At 47.8% G+C, this 18,189-nt stretch overlaps 2 non-coding genes across 2 annotated transcripts; both read right to left on the bottom strand.

The window, feature by feature from the left end:
- Positions 1-16,408: 16,408 nt before the first annotated feature.
- Positions 16,409-16,481, bottom strand: TRNAV-CAC (transfer RNA valine (anticodon CAC)). Its single transcript has one exon. It is a non-coding gene; the product is annotated as a tRNA-Val (tRNA).
- Positions 16,482-17,736: 1,255 nt separating this feature from the next.
- TRNAV-UAC (transfer RNA valine (anticodon UAC)) lies at positions 17,737-17,809 on the bottom strand. The gene has a single exon. It is a non-coding gene; the product is annotated as a tRNA-Val (tRNA).
- Between the last annotated feature and the right edge of the window lie 380 nt (positions 17,810-18,189).

Raw genomic sequence — 18,189 nt, 5'->3', positions numbered from 1 at the left:
GTGTCACATAACGCTCAGATATCAGTGGGCCTCACACAATCCACAAGTGTCCAGTGTCCAAAAGTTTACGCAGAGATTCAAAATCTCCATTATCCTCTCGTCACTTTGGTCACAGGCAGCTGTGCCATCGAGCGTGTCACATAGCGCTCAGATATCAGTGGGCGTCACACAATCCTCAAGTGTCCAGTGTCCAAAAGTGTACGCAGAGATTCAAAATCTCCATTATCCTCTCGTCACTTTGGTCACAGGCAGCTGTGCCATCGAGCGTGTCACATAGCGCTCAGATATCAGTGGGCCTCACACAATCCACAAGTGTCCAGTGTTCAAAAGTGTACACAGAGATTCAAAATCTCCATTATCCTCTCGTCACTTTGGTCACAGGCAGCTGTGCCATCGAGCGTGTCACATAGCGCTCAGATATCAGTGGGCCTCACACAATCTACAAGTGTCCAGTGTCCAAAAGTGTACGGAGAGATTCAAAATCTCCATTATCCTCTCGTCACTTTGGTCAGAGGCAGCTGTGCCATCGAGCGTGTCACATAGCGCTCAGATATCAGTGGGCCTCACACAATCCACAAGTGTCCAGTGTCCAAACGTGTGCGCAGAGATTCAAAATCTCCATTATCCTCTCGTCACTTTGGTCACAGGCAGCTGTGCCATCGAGCCTGTCACATAGCGCTCAGATATCAGTGGGCCTCACACAATCCACAAGTGTCCAGTGTCCAAAAGTGTACGCAGAGATTCAAAATCTCCATTATCCTCTCGTCACTTTGGTCACAGGCAGCTGTGCCATCGAGCGTGTCACATAGCGCTCAGATATCAGTGGGCCTCACACAATCCACAAGTGTCCAGTGTCCAAAAGTGTACGTAGAGATTCAAAATCTCCATTATCCTCTCGTCACTATGGTCACAGGCAGCTGTGCCATCGAGCGTGTCACATAGCGCTCAGATATCAGTGGGCCTCACACAATCCACAAGTGTCCAGTGTCCAAAAGTGTACGCAGAGATTCAAAATCTCCATTATCCTCTCGTCACTTTGGTCACAGGCAGCTGTGCCATCGAGCGTGTCACATAGCGCTCAGATATCAGTGGGCCTCACACAATCCACAAGTGTCCAGTGTCCAAAAGTGTACGCAGAGATTCAAAATCTCCATTATCCTCTTGTCACTTTGGTCACAGGCAGCTGTGCCATCGAGCGTGTCACATAACGCTCAGATATCAGTGGGCCTCACACAATCCACAAGTGTCCAGTGTCCAAAAGTTTACGCAGAGATTCAAAATCTCCATTATCCTCTCGTCACTTTGGTCACAGGCAGCTGTGCCATCGAGCGTGTCACATAGCGCTCAGATATCAGTGGGCGTCACACAATCCTCAAGTGTCCAGTGTCCAAAAGTGTACGCAGAGATTCAAAATCTCCATTATCCTCTCGTCACTTTGGTCACAGGCAGCTGTGCCATCGAGCGTGTCACATAGCGCTCAGATATCAGTGGGCCTCACACAATCCACAAGTGTCCAGTGTTCAAAAGTGTACACAGAGATTCAAAATCTCCATTATCCTCTCGTCACTTTGGTCACAGGCAGCTGTGCCATCGAGCGTGTCACATAGCGCTCAGATATCAGTGGGCCTCACACAATCCACAAGTGTCCAGTGTCCAAAAGTGTACGCAGAGATTAAAAATCTCCATTATCCTCTCGTCACTTTGGTCACAGGCAGCTGTGCCATCGAGCCTGTCACATAGCGCTCAGATATCAGTGGGCCTCACACAATCTACAAGTGTCCAGTGTCCAAAAGTGTACGCAGAGATTAAAAATCTCCATTATCCTCTCGTCACTTTGGTCACAGGCAGCTGTGCCATCGAGCCTGTCACATAGCGCTCAGATATCAGTGGGCCTCACACAATCTACAAGTGTCCAGTGTCCAAAAGTGTACGCAGAGATTCAAAATCTCCATTATCCTCTCGTCACTTTGGTCACAGGCAGCTGTGCCATCGAGCGTGTCACAAAGCGCTCAGATATCAGTGGGCCTCACACAATCCACAAGTGTCCAGTGTCCAAAAGTGTACGCAGAGATTCAAAATCTCCATTATCCTCTCGTCACTTTGGTCACAGGCAGCTGTGCCATCGAGCGTGTCACATAGCGCTCAGATATCAGTGGGCCTCACACAATCTACAAGTGTCCAGTGTCCAAAAGTGTGCGCAGAGATTCAAAATCTCCATTATCCTCTCGTCACTTTGGTCATAGGCAGCTGTGCCATCGAGTGTGTCACATAGCGCTCAGATATCAGTGGGCCTCACACAATCCACAAGTGTCCAGTGTCCAAAAGTGTACGCAGAGATTCAAAATCTCCATTATCCTCTCGTCACTTTGGTCACAGGCAGCTGTGCCATCGAGCGTGTCACATAGCGCTCAGATATCAGTGGGCCTCACACAATCCACAAGTGTCCAGTGTCCAAAAGTGTACGCAGAGATTCAAAATCTCCATTATCCTCTCGTCACTTTGGTCACAGGCAGCTGTGCCATCGAGCGTGTCACATAGCGCTCAGATATCAGTGGGCCTCACACAATCCACATGTGTCCAGTGTCCAAAAGTGTACGCAGAGATTCAAAATCTCCATTATCCTCTCGTCACTTTGGTCACAGGCAGCTGAGCCATCGAGCGTGTCACATAGCGCTCAGATATCAGTGTGCCTCACACAATCTACAAGTGTCCAGTGTCCAAAAGTGTACGCAGAGATTCAAAATCTCCATTATCCTCTCGTCACTTTGGTCACAGGCAGCTGTGCCATCGAGCATGTCACATAGCGCTCAGATATCAGTGGGCCTCACACAATCCACATGTGTCCAGTGTCCAAAAGTGTACGCAGAGATTCAAAATCTCCATTATCCTCTCGTCACTTTGGTCACAGGCAGCTGAGCCATCGAGCGTGTCACATAGCGCTCAGATATCAGTGTGACTCACACAATCTACAAGTGTCCAGTGTCCAAAAGTGTACGCAGAGATTCAAAATCTCCATTATCCTCTCGTCACTTTGGTCACAGGCAGCTGTGCCATCGAGCATGTCACATAGCGCTCAGATATCAGTGGGCCTCACACAATCCACAAGTGTCCAGTGTCCAAAAGTGTACGCAGAGATTCAAAATCTCCATTATCCTCTCGTCACTTTGGTCACAGGCAGCTGTGCCATCGAGCGTGTCACATAGCGCTCAGATATCAGTGGGCCTCACACAATCTACAAGTGTCCAGTGTCCAAAAGTGTACGCAGAGATTCAAAATCTCCATTATCCTCTCGTCACTTTGGTCACAGGCAGCTGTGCCATCGAGCGTGTCACATAGCGCTCAGATATCAGTGGGCCTCACACAATCCACAAGTGTCCAGTGTCCAAAAGTGTGCGCAGAGATTCAAAATCTCCATTATCCTCTCGTCACTTTGGTCACAGGCAGCTGTGCCATCGAGCCTGTCACATAGAGCTCAGATATCAGTGGGCCTCACACAATCCACAAGTGTCCAGTGTCCAAAAGTGTACGCAGAGATTCAAAATCTCCATTATCCTCTCGTCACTTTGGTCACAGGCAGCTGTGCCATCGAGCGTGTCACATAGCGCTCAGATATGAGTGGGCCTCACACAATCCACAAGTGTCCAGTGTCCAAAAGTGTACGCAGAGATTCAAAATCTCCATTATCCTCTCGTCACTATGGTCACAGGCAGCTGTGCCATCGAGCGTGTCACATAGCGCTCAGATATCAGTGGGCCTCACACAATCCACAAGTGTCCAGTGTCCAAAAGTGTACGCAGAGATTCAAAATCTCCATTATCCTCTCGTCACTTTGGTCACAGGCAGCTGTGCCATCGAGCGTGTCACATAGAGCTCAGATATCAGTGGGCCTCACACAATCCACAAGTGTCCAGTGTCCAAAAGTTTACGCAGAGATTCAAAATCTCCATTATCCTCTCGTCACTTTGGTCACAGGCAGCTGTGCCATCGAGCGTGTCACATAGCGCTCAGATATCAGTGGGCCTCACACAATCCACAAGTGTCCAGTGTCCAAAAGTGTACGCAGAGATTCAAAATCTCCATTATCCTCTCGTCACTTTGGTCACAGGCAGCTGTGCCATCGAGCGTGTCACATAGCGCTCAGATATCAGTGGGCCTCACACAATCCACAAGTGTCCAGTGTCCAAAAGTGTACGCAGAGATTCAAAATCTCCATTATCCTCTCGTCACTTTGGTCACAGGCAGCTGTGCCATCGAGCGTGTCACATAGCGCTCAGATATCAGTGGGCGTCACACAATCCTCAAGTGTCCAGTGTCCAAAAGTGTACGCAGAGATTCAAAATCTCCATTATCCTCTCGTCACTTTGGTCACAGGCAGCTGTGCCATCGAGCGTGTCACATAGCGCTCAGATATCAGTGGGCCTCACACAATCCACAAGTGTCCAGTGTTCAAAAGTGTACACAGAGATTCAAAATCTCCATTATCCTCTCGTCACTTTGGTCACAGGCAGCTGTGCCATCGAGCGTGTCACATAGCGCTCAGATATCAGTGGGCCTCACACAATCCACAAGTGTCCAGTGTCCAAAAGTGTACGCAGAGATTAAAAATCTCCATTATCCTCTCGTCACTTTGGTCACAGGCATCTGTGCCATCGAGCGTGTCACATAGCGCTCAGATATCAGTGGGCCTCACACAATCTACAAGTGTCCAGTGTCCAAAAGTGTACGCAGAGATTCAAAATCTCCATTATCCTCTCGTCACTTTGGTCACAGGCAGCTGTGCCATCGAGCATGTCACATAGCGCTCAGATATCAGTGGGCCTCACACAATCCACAAGTGTCCAGTGTCCAAAAGTGTACGCAGAGATTCAAAATCTCCATTATCCTCTCGTCACTTTGGTCACAGGCAGCTGTGCCATCGAGCGTGTCACATAGCGCTCAGATATCAGAGGGCCTCACACAATCCACAAGTGTCCAGTGTCCAAAAGTGTACGCAGAGATTCAAAATCTCCATTATCCTCTCGTCACTTTGGTCACAGGCAGCTGTGCCATCGAGCGTGTCACATAGCGCTCAGATATCAGTGGGCCTCACACAATCTACAAGTGTCCAGTGTCCAAAAGTGTGCGCAGAGATTCAAAATCTCCATTATCCTCTCGTCACTTTGGTCACAGGTAGCTGTGCCATCGAGTGTGTCACATAGCGCTCAGATATCAGTGGGCCTCACACAATCCACAAGTGTCCAGTGTCCAAAAGTGTACGCAGAGATTCAAAATCTCCATTATCCTCTCGTCACTTTGGTCACAGGCAGCTGTTCCATCGAGTGTGTCACATAGCGCTCAGATATCAGTGGGCCTCACACAATCCACAAGTGTCCAGTGTCCAAAAGTGTACGCAGAGATTCAAAATCTCCATTATCCTCTCGTCACTTTGGTCACAGGCAGCTGTGCCATCGAGCGTGTCACATAGCGCTCAGATATCAGTGGGCCTCACACAATCCACAAGTGTCCAGTGTCCAAAAGTGTACGCAGAGATTAAAAATCTCCATTATCCTCTCGTCACTTTGGTCACAGGCAGCTGTGCCATCGAGCGTGTCACATATCGCTCAGATATCAGTGGGCCTCACACAATCTACAAGTGTCCAGTGTCCAAAAGTGTACTCAGAGATTCAAAATCTCCATTATCCTCTCGCCACTTTGGTCACAGGCAGCTGTGCCATCGAGCGTGTCACATAGCGCTCAGATATCAGTGGGCCTCACACAATCCACAAGTGTCCAGTGTCCAAAAGTGTACGCAGAGATTCAAAATCTCCATTATCCTCTCGTCACTTTGGTCACAGGCAGCTGTGCCATCGAGCGTGTCACATAGCGCTCAGATATCAGTGGGCCTCACACAATCTACAAGTGTCCAGTGTCCAAAAGTGTACGGAGAGATTCAAAATCTCCATTATCCTCTCGTCACTTTGGTCACAGGCAGCTGTGCCATCGAGCGTGTCACATAGCGCTCAGATATCAGTGGGCCTCACAAAATCTACAAGTGTCCAGTGTCAAAAAGTGCACGCAGAGATTCAAAATCTCCATTATCCTCTCGTCACTTTGGTCACAGGCAGCTGTGCCATCGAGCATGTCACATAGCGCTCAGATATCAGTGGGCCTCACACAATCCACAAGTGTCCAGTGTCCAAAAGTGTACGCAGTGATTCAAAATCTCCATTATCCTCTCGTCACTTTGGTCACAGGCAGCTGTGCCATCGAGCGTGTCACATAGCGCTCAGATATCAGTGGGCCTCACACAATCCACAAGTGTCCAGTGTCCAAAAGTGTACGCAGAGATTAAAAATCTCCATTATCCTCTCGTCACTTTGGTCACAGGCAGCTGTGCCATCGAGCCTGTCACATAGCGCTCAGATATCAGTGGGCCTCACACAATCTACAAGTGTCCAGTGTCCAAAAGTGTGCACAGAGATTCAAAATCTCCATTATCCTCTCGTCACTTTGGTCACAGGCAGCTGTGCCATCGAGTGTGTCACATAGCGCTCAGATATCAGTGGGCCTCACACAATCCACAAGTGTCCAGTGTCCAAAAGTGTACGCAGAGATTCAAAATCTCAATTATCCTCTCGTCACTTTGGTCACAGGCAGCTGTGCCATCGAGTGTGTCACATAGCGCTCAGATATCAGTGGGCCTCACACAATCCACAAGTGTCCAGTGTCCAAAAGTGTACGCAGAGATTCAAAATCTCCATTATCCTCTCGTCACTTTGGTCACAGGCAGCTGTGCCATCGAGCGTGTCACATAGCGCTCAGATATCAGTGGGTCTCACACGATCCACAAGTGTCCAGTGTCCAAAAGTGTACGCAAAGATTCAAAATCTCCGTTATCCTCTCGTCACTTTGGTCACAGGCAGCTGTGCCATCGAGCGTGTCACATAGCGCTCAGATATCAGTGGGCCTCACACAATCTACAAGTGTCCAGTGTCCAAAAGTGTACGCAGAGATTCAAAATCTCCATTATCCTCTCGTCACTTTGGTCACAGGCAGATGTGCCATCGAGCGTGTCACATAGCGCTCAGATATCAGTGGGCCTCACACAATCTACAAGTGTCCAGTGTCCAAAAGTGTACGCAGAGATTCAAAATCTCCATTATCCTCTCGTCACTTTGGTCTCAGGCAGCTGTGCCATCGAGCATGTCACATAGCGCTCAGATATCAGTGGGCCTCACACAATCCACAAGTGTCCAGTGTCCAAAAGTGTACGCAGAGATTCAAAATCTCTATTATCCTCTCGTCACTTTGGTCACAGGCAGCTGTGCCATCGAGCGTGTCACATAGCGCTCAGATATCAATGGGCCTCACACAATCTACAAGTGTCCAGTGTCCAAAAGTGTGCGCAGAGATTCAAAATCTCCATTATCCTCTCGTCACTTTGGTCACAGGCAGCTGTGCCATCGAGTGTGTCACATAGCGCTCAGATATCAGTGGGCCTCACACAATCCACAAGTGTCCAGTGTCCAAAAGTGTACGCAGAGATTCAAAATCTCCATTATCCTCTCGTCACTTTGGTCACAGGCAGCTGTGCCATCGAGCGTGTCACATAGCGCTTAGATATCAGTGGGCCTCACACAATCCACAAGTGTCCAGTGTCCAAAAGTGTACGCAGAGATTCAAAATCTCCATTATCCTCTCGTCACTTTGGTCACAGGCAGCTGTGCCATCGAGCGTGTCACATAGCGCTCAGATATCAGTGGGCCTCACACAATCCACAAGTGTCCAGTGTCCAAAAGTGTACGCAGAGATTCAAAATCTCCATTATCCTCTCGTCACTTTGGTCACAGGCAGCTGTGCCATCGAGCGTATCACATAGCGCTCAGATATCAGTGGGCCTCACACAATCTACAAGTGTCCAAAAGTGTACGCAGAGATTCAAAATCTCCATTATCCTCTCGTCACTTTGGTCACAGGCAGCTGTGCCATCGAGCGTGTCACATAGCGCTCAGATATCAGTGGGCCTCACACAATCCACAAGTGTCCAGTGTCCAAAAGTGTACGCAGAGATTCAAAATCTCCATTATCCTCTCGTCACTTTGGTCACAGGCAGCTGTGCCATCGAGCGTGTCACATAGCGCTCAGATATCAGTGGGCCTCACACAATCTACAAGTGTCCAGTGTCCAAAAGTGTACGCAGAGATTCAAAATCTCCATTATCCTCTCTTCACTTTGGTCACAGGCAGCTGTGCCATCGAGCGTGTCACATAGCACTCAGATATCAGTGGGCCTCACACAATCTACAAGTGTCCAGTGTCCAAAAGTGTACGCAGAGATTCAAAATCTCCATTATCCTCTCGTCACTTTGGTCACAGGCAGCTGTGCCATCGAGCATGTCACATAGCACTCAGATATCAGTGGGCCTCACACAATCCACAAGTGTCCAGTGTCCAAAAGTGTACGCAGAGATTCAAAATCTCCATTATCCTCTCGTCACTTTGGTCACAGGCAGCTGTGCCATCGAGCGTGTCACATAGCGCTCAGATATCAGTGGGCCTCACACAATCCAAAAGTGTCCACTGTCCACAAGTGTGTGCAGAAATTCTAAATCTCCCCTGTCCTATAGACACCTTTTTTCTCTTTTTTCTTATTACTATATAGTTTGATGGATTTTGTCTACATTTCTACCAAAAATGAGGAAGGCTGGTGGAAGAGGCCGTGGAATTGGGCGGGGGTTAGCAGCTGGTAATGATTGTATTGGTGGTGGATCTGATGGTAGTATCAAGAGCAAAATAGGACCGAATGCAGGAGGTGCTGCCCCTGCGTCATCGTCTGGCTACATAAGGCCTCGAACGCTTAGTTTTCTAGGAGTTGGCAAACCGCTTTTAAAGGCAGAGCATCAGGAAAAAGTTTTGTCTTACATTGCTGACTCAGCCTCCAGCTCTGTCGCCTCCTCTTCTTCAGTTGTAAAAAGTAAAAGCACTGAGTCGTCATTGGAGGCTCATATTCATGAACAACACCTTTCCTTGTGTCCTTCACCCCAACCAAGATTGAAGGATGACGCAGGCCATACTACTGATTACTCCATGGAGCTGTTTTCACATACCATGCCTGGATTATCAAGTCAAATGGTGAATTACCCAGGCCAAGATGAATCTGACATGGAGTGCACTGATGCACAGCCGCTGATGGATGATTCTGCTGGTACATTCTCTCAGAGCACTACATTGTCCTCGCAGTGTACAGAGCCAGATTTTGACCCTGATGAGACTCAGGTGCCCCTTCCCGCACACTATACCACCATACACGGTGACACAGAGAAAGGTGCACATGACATAGAAGAGGAGGTGATGGATGACCCAGTTGTTGACCCAGATTGGCATCCATTGGGGGAAGAGGGTGCTGCTTCCAATAGCTCAGATGAGGAGCATCCACAGCAGACATCGACATCGCAACAGCTGTTATCTGGCAGGCCCGGAGCACTCCAAAGACAGGTTCCAAACATCAAAAGAGTTGCTGGACAGCTTGTCCAGAGGGTCAAAAGATCACAGCGTGCTAGGCCGCAAAATGTCTGCCAAAGTAGGAAGAGTGCAGTGTGGCACTTTTTTGAACAAAATCCTCATGATCAGGCCAAGGTTATCTGTAAGAAGTGCGCAAAGACCTTTAGCCGAGGGAAAAATCTGAAAAATTTGAATACCAGTTGCATGCTTAGACATTTAACCAGCATGCACTTGCAAGCGTGGACACAACACCAAACCTCAAGTGCCACATGTGCAACTGATCACAACGAAGGTAGTCAGCAATGCTACATTGTTTCCCCCACTGTAAGCCCACCGGTTAGCACAGCAGCAAATGTTGAGGTTTCGTTGCAAGGCCACAGCAGTCAGGGAATCCCACTGTTATATCAACGAAAGACTGATTCTAGGCCATCAGAAAGAACACCAACTCCATCACCATCATCAACCCTCTCTCAGTCCGCCCTGTCCACCGCTACTTCCATCATATGCAGCTCTCAAGTCCAGCTCACGCTCCCAGACACTATGAGTAGGTCAAGAAAGTACTCAGTCTCTCATCCGCGTACACTGGGTTTGAACGCCCACATTGCCAAACTAATCTCGTTTGAGATGATGCCCTTTCGGTTGGTGGAAAGCACAGCTTTCTGCGAACTCATGGCCTATGCAGTACCACGCTATGACCTACCCAGTCGCCACTTCTTCTCTCGCAAAGCCATCCCAGCCCTCCACCATCATGTGAAAGACCGCATTGTCCATGCACTCAAGCAGTCAGTGAGCGGAAAGGTGCACCTCACAACTGATGCATGGTCCAGTCGGCATGGCCAGGGCCGTTACGTGTCCATCACTGTGCACTGGGTTAATGTGGTGGATGCAGGGTCCACAGGGGACAGCGGTGGTGGGACAGTGCTGCCTAGCCCACGGTATAGGAAACAGTTGGCTGTAGGCGTTCCACCCTCCTCCTTCTTCTCCTCCTCCTCCAGAAGCGAAAGCTCGTCCACAGAGCGCAGTCGTACGAGCACTCCATCTGCAGCTGCCACTGTTGCACACGATGTGTCCCCCTATCGAGCAGCTAGTGGAAAGCGTCAGCAGGCTGTGTTGCAGATGATGTGTTTGGGCGACAGACACACCGCCGAGGTGCTGGCCGAGTACTTGAAGCGACAAACTGAGTCATGGCTGGGCAGTGTACATCTTGAGGCAGGCAAGGTAGTTAGTGATAACGGCCGTAATTTTGTGGCAGCCATAGCCCTTTCAAAACTCAGCCACATACCTTGCTTGGCTCACACCTTGAACCTGGTGGTGCAGTGCTTCCTCAAAAATTATCCGGAGTTAACAGCCCTGCTCCAGAAGGTGCGAAGACTGTGCGCGCACATCCGCCGGTCGCCTGTACACTCCGTTCGCATGCAGAAGCTGCAGCGATTGCTCCACCTTCCCAACCACTGCCTCATTATCGACATTGCAACAAGGTGGAACTCCACCCTGCACATGGTGGAGCGGCTGTGCGAGCAGAGGCAGGCCATAATGCATTTGTGGGAGGATACACGGCCAGGCACTTTGAGAGCAGACATGGAGTTGACAGGCGTGCAGTGGTCGAAGCTGAAAGACCTTTGTAAAGTCCTTCAGTGTTTTGAGGAATGCACATGGCTGGTAAGCGCAGACGACGCCATCCTAAGCATGAGCATCCCACTTATACGTCTGCTCATGCAAACTTTGACGCACCTTAAGGAGCAGGCGTCTGCAGCCAATGTTGATGAGGAGGAAGAGGAGGAGGGAATCCTTGATGACATTCAGCCATTGTCTGCTCAGGGACCTCTCCTGGGCGAGGTGGAGGAAGAAGAGGAGGAGGAGGAGGAGGAGGATGATGGGGATGATTACTTAGGGGAGGAGGATGCATCTCGTGGGGCAAGTGAAAATGTTGGCGTGGCAAGGTCTGGTACAGGGTTTGTGCGTGACTGGAGGGATGTGGATTTGCCAGAAAGTGCTCCTCCACCCAGCACTCGCAGTGCATCATTGACACCGGGAACATTGGCCCACATGTCAGATTATGCCTTGCGGATCCTAAAAAGGGACCCCCGCATTGCCAAAATGATGAACGATGACGATTACTGGTTGGCCAGCATCCTGGATCCACGCTATAAAGGCAAATTACAAAACATCATGCCACAGGAGAACCTTGACCTAATATTGGCTAATAAACAAGCAACTCTGGTAAATCGGTTGCTTGAGGCATTCCCAGCACACAGCAGCGGTGATGGTTCTCACATGAGCCGTACGGGCCGGGGGCAGCTTGGCAGAGGTGTTCGTGGTGCACACAGCAGAAGTGGCGTTGGAGACAGGGGTTTCATGACAATGTTGTGGACTGATTTTTCAAATACCGCTCACACAACTGGTAATACTGCATCGATGGAAAGTGACAGGAGACAGCAGTTGTCAACTATGGTTACAAACTACTTTTCCTCCCATATTGATGTTCTCCCACACAGGTCATTCCCCTTTGACTATTGGGCCGCTAAACTGGACACCTGGCCTGAATTGGCCCAATATGCCTTACAGGAGCTCGCTTGCCAAGCTGCAAGTGTGCTATCGGAAAGAGTCTTCAGTGCAGCTGGATCAATCCTGACAGAAAAAAAGACCCGTCTGTCAACCCAAAATGTGGATGATCTAACCTTCATTAAAATGAACCACGCATGGGTTTCCAAGGATTTTGTCCCACCTTCCCCTGATGACACATAGGGTGACAGAAAAATGGCTTGCTTTGGTCCACCTCTTCCTGGTACTTCACCTATTTCGCCTTTTGCATCAGCTGAATGTCCAACATCAACATATGCCACTTTCTAAAACTCCCTAACTGTGGTGCCTCCCCCTCATGGCCGGGGTAACCACCTAGCGTACGACACCGTGCGAGTGCCGTTGCCCTGGACAGGTGGGTAGGCCGACTCTTGGGCGCGGGCACTGGCACAGGGTCCCTCATAGTGCAATCAAGTGTCTCTGACGGTGGTGGTGCACACCCGCCGTCAGACACACCGCTGTACTATGAGGGGCCCAGTGCCAGTACCGATGCCCAAGAGTGGGCCCCCCTTGCTTGGGCAGGGCCACAGCATTTGCAATCTTTACCTCTCCCTGCTCCTCCGCTGTGTAATCTGTGCCGTCAAATCCATACTGTGCCTGACACCGTCTGAGCCTGCCTCCTGAGACATATATTTTGAATGTGTATGCTATCCATACATGTTATCCAGGGATACGGTACCCTTTCTAACCTTTGTGCAATGACGTGCAATCCATACTGGGCCTAACACCGTCTGAGCCTGCCTCATGCTGTATAGACATATATTTTGAATGTGTACGCTATCCATACATGTTATCCGGGGATACGGTACCCTTTCTAACCTTTGTGCAATGACGTGCAATCCATACTGGGCCTAACAACGTCTGAGCCTGCCTCATGCTGTATAGACATATATTTTGAATGTGTACGCTATCCATACATGTTATCCGGGGATACGGTACCCTTTCTAACCTTTGTGCAATGACGTGCAATCCATACTGGGCCTAACACCGTCTGAGCCTGCCTCATGCTGTATAGACATATATTTTGAATGTGTACGCTATCCATACATGTTATCCGGGGATACGGTACCCTTTCTAACCTTTGTGCAATGACGTGCAATCCATACTGGGCCTAACACCGTCTGAGCCTGCCTCATGCTGTATAGACATATATTTTGAATGTGTACGCTATCCATACATGTTATCCGGGGATACGGTACCCTTTCTAACCTTTGTGCAATGACGTGCAATCCATACTGGGCCTAACAACGTCTGAGCCTGCCTCATGCTGTATAGACATATATTTTGAATGTGTACGCTATCCATACATGTTATCCGGGGATACGGTACCCTTTCTAACCTTTGTGCAATGACGTGCAATCCATACTGGGCCTAACACCGTCTGAGCCTGCCTCATGCTGTATAGACATATATTTTGAATGTGTACGCTATCCATACATGTTATCCGGGGATACGGTACCCTTTCTAACCTTTGTGCAATGACGTGCAATCCATACTGGGCCTAACACCGTCTGAGCCTGCCTCATGCTGTATAGACATATATTTTTAATGTGTACGCTATCCATGCATGTTATCCGGGGATACGGTACCCTTTCTAACCTTTGTGCAATGACGTGCAATCCATACTGGGCCTAACACCGTCTGAGCCTGCCTCATGCTGTATAGACATATATTTTGAATGTGTACGCTATCCATACATGTTATCCGGGGATACGGTACCCTTTCTAACCTTTGTGCAATGACGTGCAATCCATACTGGGCCTAACACCGTCTGAGCCTGCCTCATGCTGTATAGACATATATTTTGAATGTGTACGCTATCCATACATGTTATCCGGGGATACGGTACCCTTTCTAACCTTTGTGCAATGACGTGCAATCCATACTGGGCCTAACACCGTCTGAGCCTGCCTCATGCTGTATAGACATATATTTTTAATGTGTACGCTATCCATACATGTTATCCAGGGATACGGTACCCTTTCTAACCTTTGTGCAATGATGTGCAATCCATACTGGGCCTATCACCGTCTGAGCCTGCCTCATGCTGTATAGACATATATTTTGAATGTGTACGCTATCCATACATGTTATCCAGGGATACGGTACCCTTTCTAACCTTTGTGCAATGACGTGCAATCCATACTGGGCCTAACACCGTCTGAGCCTGCCTCATGCTGTATAGACATATATTTTGAATGTGTACGCTATCCATACATGTTATCAGGGGATACGGTACCCTTTCTAACCTTTGTGCAATGACGTGCAATCCATACTGGGCCTAACACCGTCTGAGCCTGCCTCATGCTGTATAGACATATATTTTGAATGTGTACGCTATCCATACATGTTATCCGGGGATACGGTACCCTTTCTAACCTTTGTGCAATGACGTGCAATCCATACTGGGCCTAACACCGTCTGAGCCTGCCTCACGCTGTATAGACATATATTTTGAATGTGTACGCTATCCATACATGTTATCCAGGGATACGGTACCCTTTCTAACCTTTGTGCAATCACGTGCAATCCATACTGGGCGTGAGAACGGCTGGCGAGCTGTTAAGCAAGCTACAGCACCTGTCCAGACAAGTACAGGGATTCCCTAGCGAGGAGACTTATTTGATTGTTTTCAATGTTGGGACAGCAATTTTTGGGGAGCACTATACTCTGGAGAATGATAGATGGGGCCCACCATACACTGGAACATTCCAAAGGTGGACATCAGACACTGGAGCAGCATTTACAGGGCCCATTATACACTAGAGCATTAGAAATGGGGCCCATTATGTTTGGAGCATTATTTGGGCCCATAAGACAGTGGAGCTTCATCCATGGGGACCAACATATACTGTAGCATTATGTGGAGCTCATCATATACTGTTTCAAACATTATATGGGACCAATGATTCTGTATGGAGAAATAGATGGGCCTCGTCATGAGATGTAAAAAGTGAGGTATTTTTCATTGTACTATACCGCTATTTATCTGCCGTATCGGAGCATGATGAGTTGTGGTATGTGTTAAAGGGGCGCTCTTTCGCCCAGGGCACATGAAAACCTGCAGCCAGCCCTCCCCCCCCACAACTTTAGCCAAATAACACCCATTTTTCAGTGCGTAACTTATATTATGAAGTTAATTAAGGTTGACAAGCTTAAGTAAGAAGAATTGATGTTTTTGGCATTCAAATGGGCACTGTTGGTGTGTTTCCTGTCCTCCTCTCACTGCCGACTTTTATTCCCCATTGACTTACATTGGGTTTCGTGTTTCGGGACGACCCCGACTTTTCCCTTTAATCGGACGATCTTGCTCGACCCGACTTTTGGAAAAGTCGGGTTTCACGAAACGAAACGCGACCCTAAAAAACCAAAAGTCACTCAACTCTAGTGATAACCACTACACTACAGAAACTGGCTGCGGAAGGTTACTGTGGTCATGACGAGCCATCGAGAACAAAGACTCAACGTCAAAAGCTTTAATTTCAACGCCTAATGTCATGCTTCTATCCAGTTTCGAACTGGGGACCGTTCGCGTGTGAGGTGAACGTGACAACCACTACACTTCAGAAACTACATGCAAAGATAAAGATGTTTAAACATGCTGAAATGAACTTGAAAAAGAAAAAAACAGCCAGCCAAAGTCAAGAGGTCTTCCTCTATGTCTGAAGACAGGACAAAGTGCATTTTGCAACACAGGAACCTTTCATTTGTCAGGCTATTGTAGAAAAAGAACAAACAGGGAAACAAAACCATGCTCCACAAAACATTCTCATGCCTTTGTCCAAAAGCCAAAAAGAAAAAGCACCTAGATGCCTGCTTTCGCACCTTGATCCTATCAGGTGTTTCTTGAATTAGGAACACTTAGACACTGTCAAAAACACACATGCTTGCCAAAAGCAAAAACGGGTAGAAATAATCACATTGGTAAAAGTAATGCTCATTAAACCAGCAACAGAATATGCTAACTAAGGCTAATTAAGCCAACAATATACGTTTGTGAATCAAATAAAGAAAAGCCACATGTTTCTGCCCGGGATCAAAACAGGGAACTTTCAGTTGGATGGCAAACAGGACAATCACTACACTACAGTAACCAAACAAGAGCGTTTACTGTGGTCATGGCAAGCATTAAAGATCAAGCACTCATTGTCAAAAGCGCTAGTTTGCAAGAGAAACGCTGTGTTTCTGCCCAGTTTCGACCTGAGGACCTTTCGCATGTAAAGCGAACGTGAAACCGCTACACTACAGAAACCAACCGATTCAAACAAGCAAAAAATGCTGTGGTCATGGCAAGCAATAAAGAACAAGCACTGAAAGTCAAAAAGATCGTTTTCCAAGAGAAAAAGCTGTGTTTCTGCCCAGTTTCGAACTGGGGACCTTTCGCGTGTGAGGCAAACGTGATGACCGCTACACTACAGAAACAGGATGCAAGTGCTTACTGTGGTGACAACAAGCAATCGAGATCAAGAACTGAAAGTCAAAAGCTTGGATACCAAAGGGTAACTGCGTGTTTCTGCCCAGTTTCGACCTGAGGACCTTTCGCGTGTAAAGCGAACGTGAAACCGCTACACTACAGAAACCAACCGATTCAAACAAACAAAAAATGCTGTGGTCATGGCAAGCAATAAAGAACAAGCACTGAAAGTCAAAAAGATCGTTTTCCAAGAGAAAAAGCTGTGTTTCTGCCCAGTTTCGAACTGGGGACCTTTCGCGTGTGAGGCAAACGTCATGACCGCTACACTACAGAAACAGGATGCAAGTGCTTACTGTGGTGACAACAAGCAATCGAGATCAAGAACTGAAAGTCAAAAGCTTGGATACCAAATGGTAACAGCGTGTTTCTGCCCAGTTTCGAACTGGGGACCTTTCACGTGTTAGGCGAACGTGATAACCACCACACTACAGAAACCAGCTGCAGAAGGTTACTGTGGTCATGACGAGCCATCGAGAACAAAGACTCAACGTCAAAAGCTTTAATATCAATGCCTAATGTCATGCTTCTATCCAGTTTTGAACTGGGGACCGTTCGCGTGTGAGGTGAACGTGACAACCACTACACTTCAGAAACTCCATGCAAAGATAAAGATGTTTAAACATGCTGAAATGAACTTGAAAAAGAAAAAAACAGCCAGCCAAAGTCAAGAGGTCTTCCTCTATGTCTGAAGACAGGACCAAGTGCATTTTGCAACACAGGAACCTTTCATTTGTCAGGCTATTGGAGAAAAAGAACAAACAGGGAAACAAAACCATGCTCAACAAAACATTCTCATGCCTTTGTCCAAAAGCCAAAAAGAAAAAGCACCTAGATGCCTGCTTTCGCACCTTGATCCTATCAGGTGTTACTTGAATTAGGAACACTTAGACACTGTCAAAAACACACATGCTTGCCAAAAGCAAAAACGGGTAGAAATAATCACATTGGTAAAAGTAATGCTCATTAAACCAGCAATAGAATATGCTAACTAAGGCTAATTAAGCCAACAATATACGTTTGTGATCAAAATAAAGAAAAGCCACATGTTTCTGCCCGGGATCAAAACAGGGAACTTTCAGGAGGATGGCAAACAGGACAATCACTACACTACAGTAACCAGACAAGAGCGTTTACTGTGGTCATGACAAACATTAACGATCAATCACTCATTGTCAAAAGCACTAGTTTGCAAGATGAACGCTGTGTTTCTGCCCAGTTTCGAACTGAGGACCTTTCGCGTGTAAAGCGAACGTGATAACCGCTACACTACAGAAGCCAACCAATTCAAACAACTAAAAAATGCTGTGGTCATGGCAAGCAATAAAGAACAAGCACTGAAAGTCAAAAAGATCGTTTTCCAAGAGAAAATGCTGTGTTTCTGCCCAGTTTCGAACTGGGGACCTTTCGCGTGTGAGGCGAACGTGACAACCACTACACTTCAGAAACTCCATGCAAAGCTAAAGATGTTTAAACATGCTGAAATGAACTTGAAAAAGAAAAAAACAGCCAGCCAAAGTCAAGAGGTCTTCCTCTATGTCTGAAGACAGGACAAAGTGCATTTTGCAACACAGGAACCTTTCATTTGTCAGGCTATTGGAGAAAAAGAACAAACAGGGAAACAAAACCATGCTCCACAAAACATTCTCATGCATTTGT

This window comes from Dendrobates tinctorius, unplaced genomic scaffold (assembly GCF_039654945.1).
Source record: "Dendrobates tinctorius isolate UK_male_01 unplaced genomic scaffold, ASM3965494v1 ptg000432c, whole genome shotgun sequence".
Classification (NCBI taxonomy): Eukaryota; Metazoa; Chordata; class Amphibia; order Anura; family Dendrobatidae; genus Dendrobates; species Dendrobates tinctorius.
This window is presented reverse-complemented; position numbering and strand designations above follow the sequence as displayed.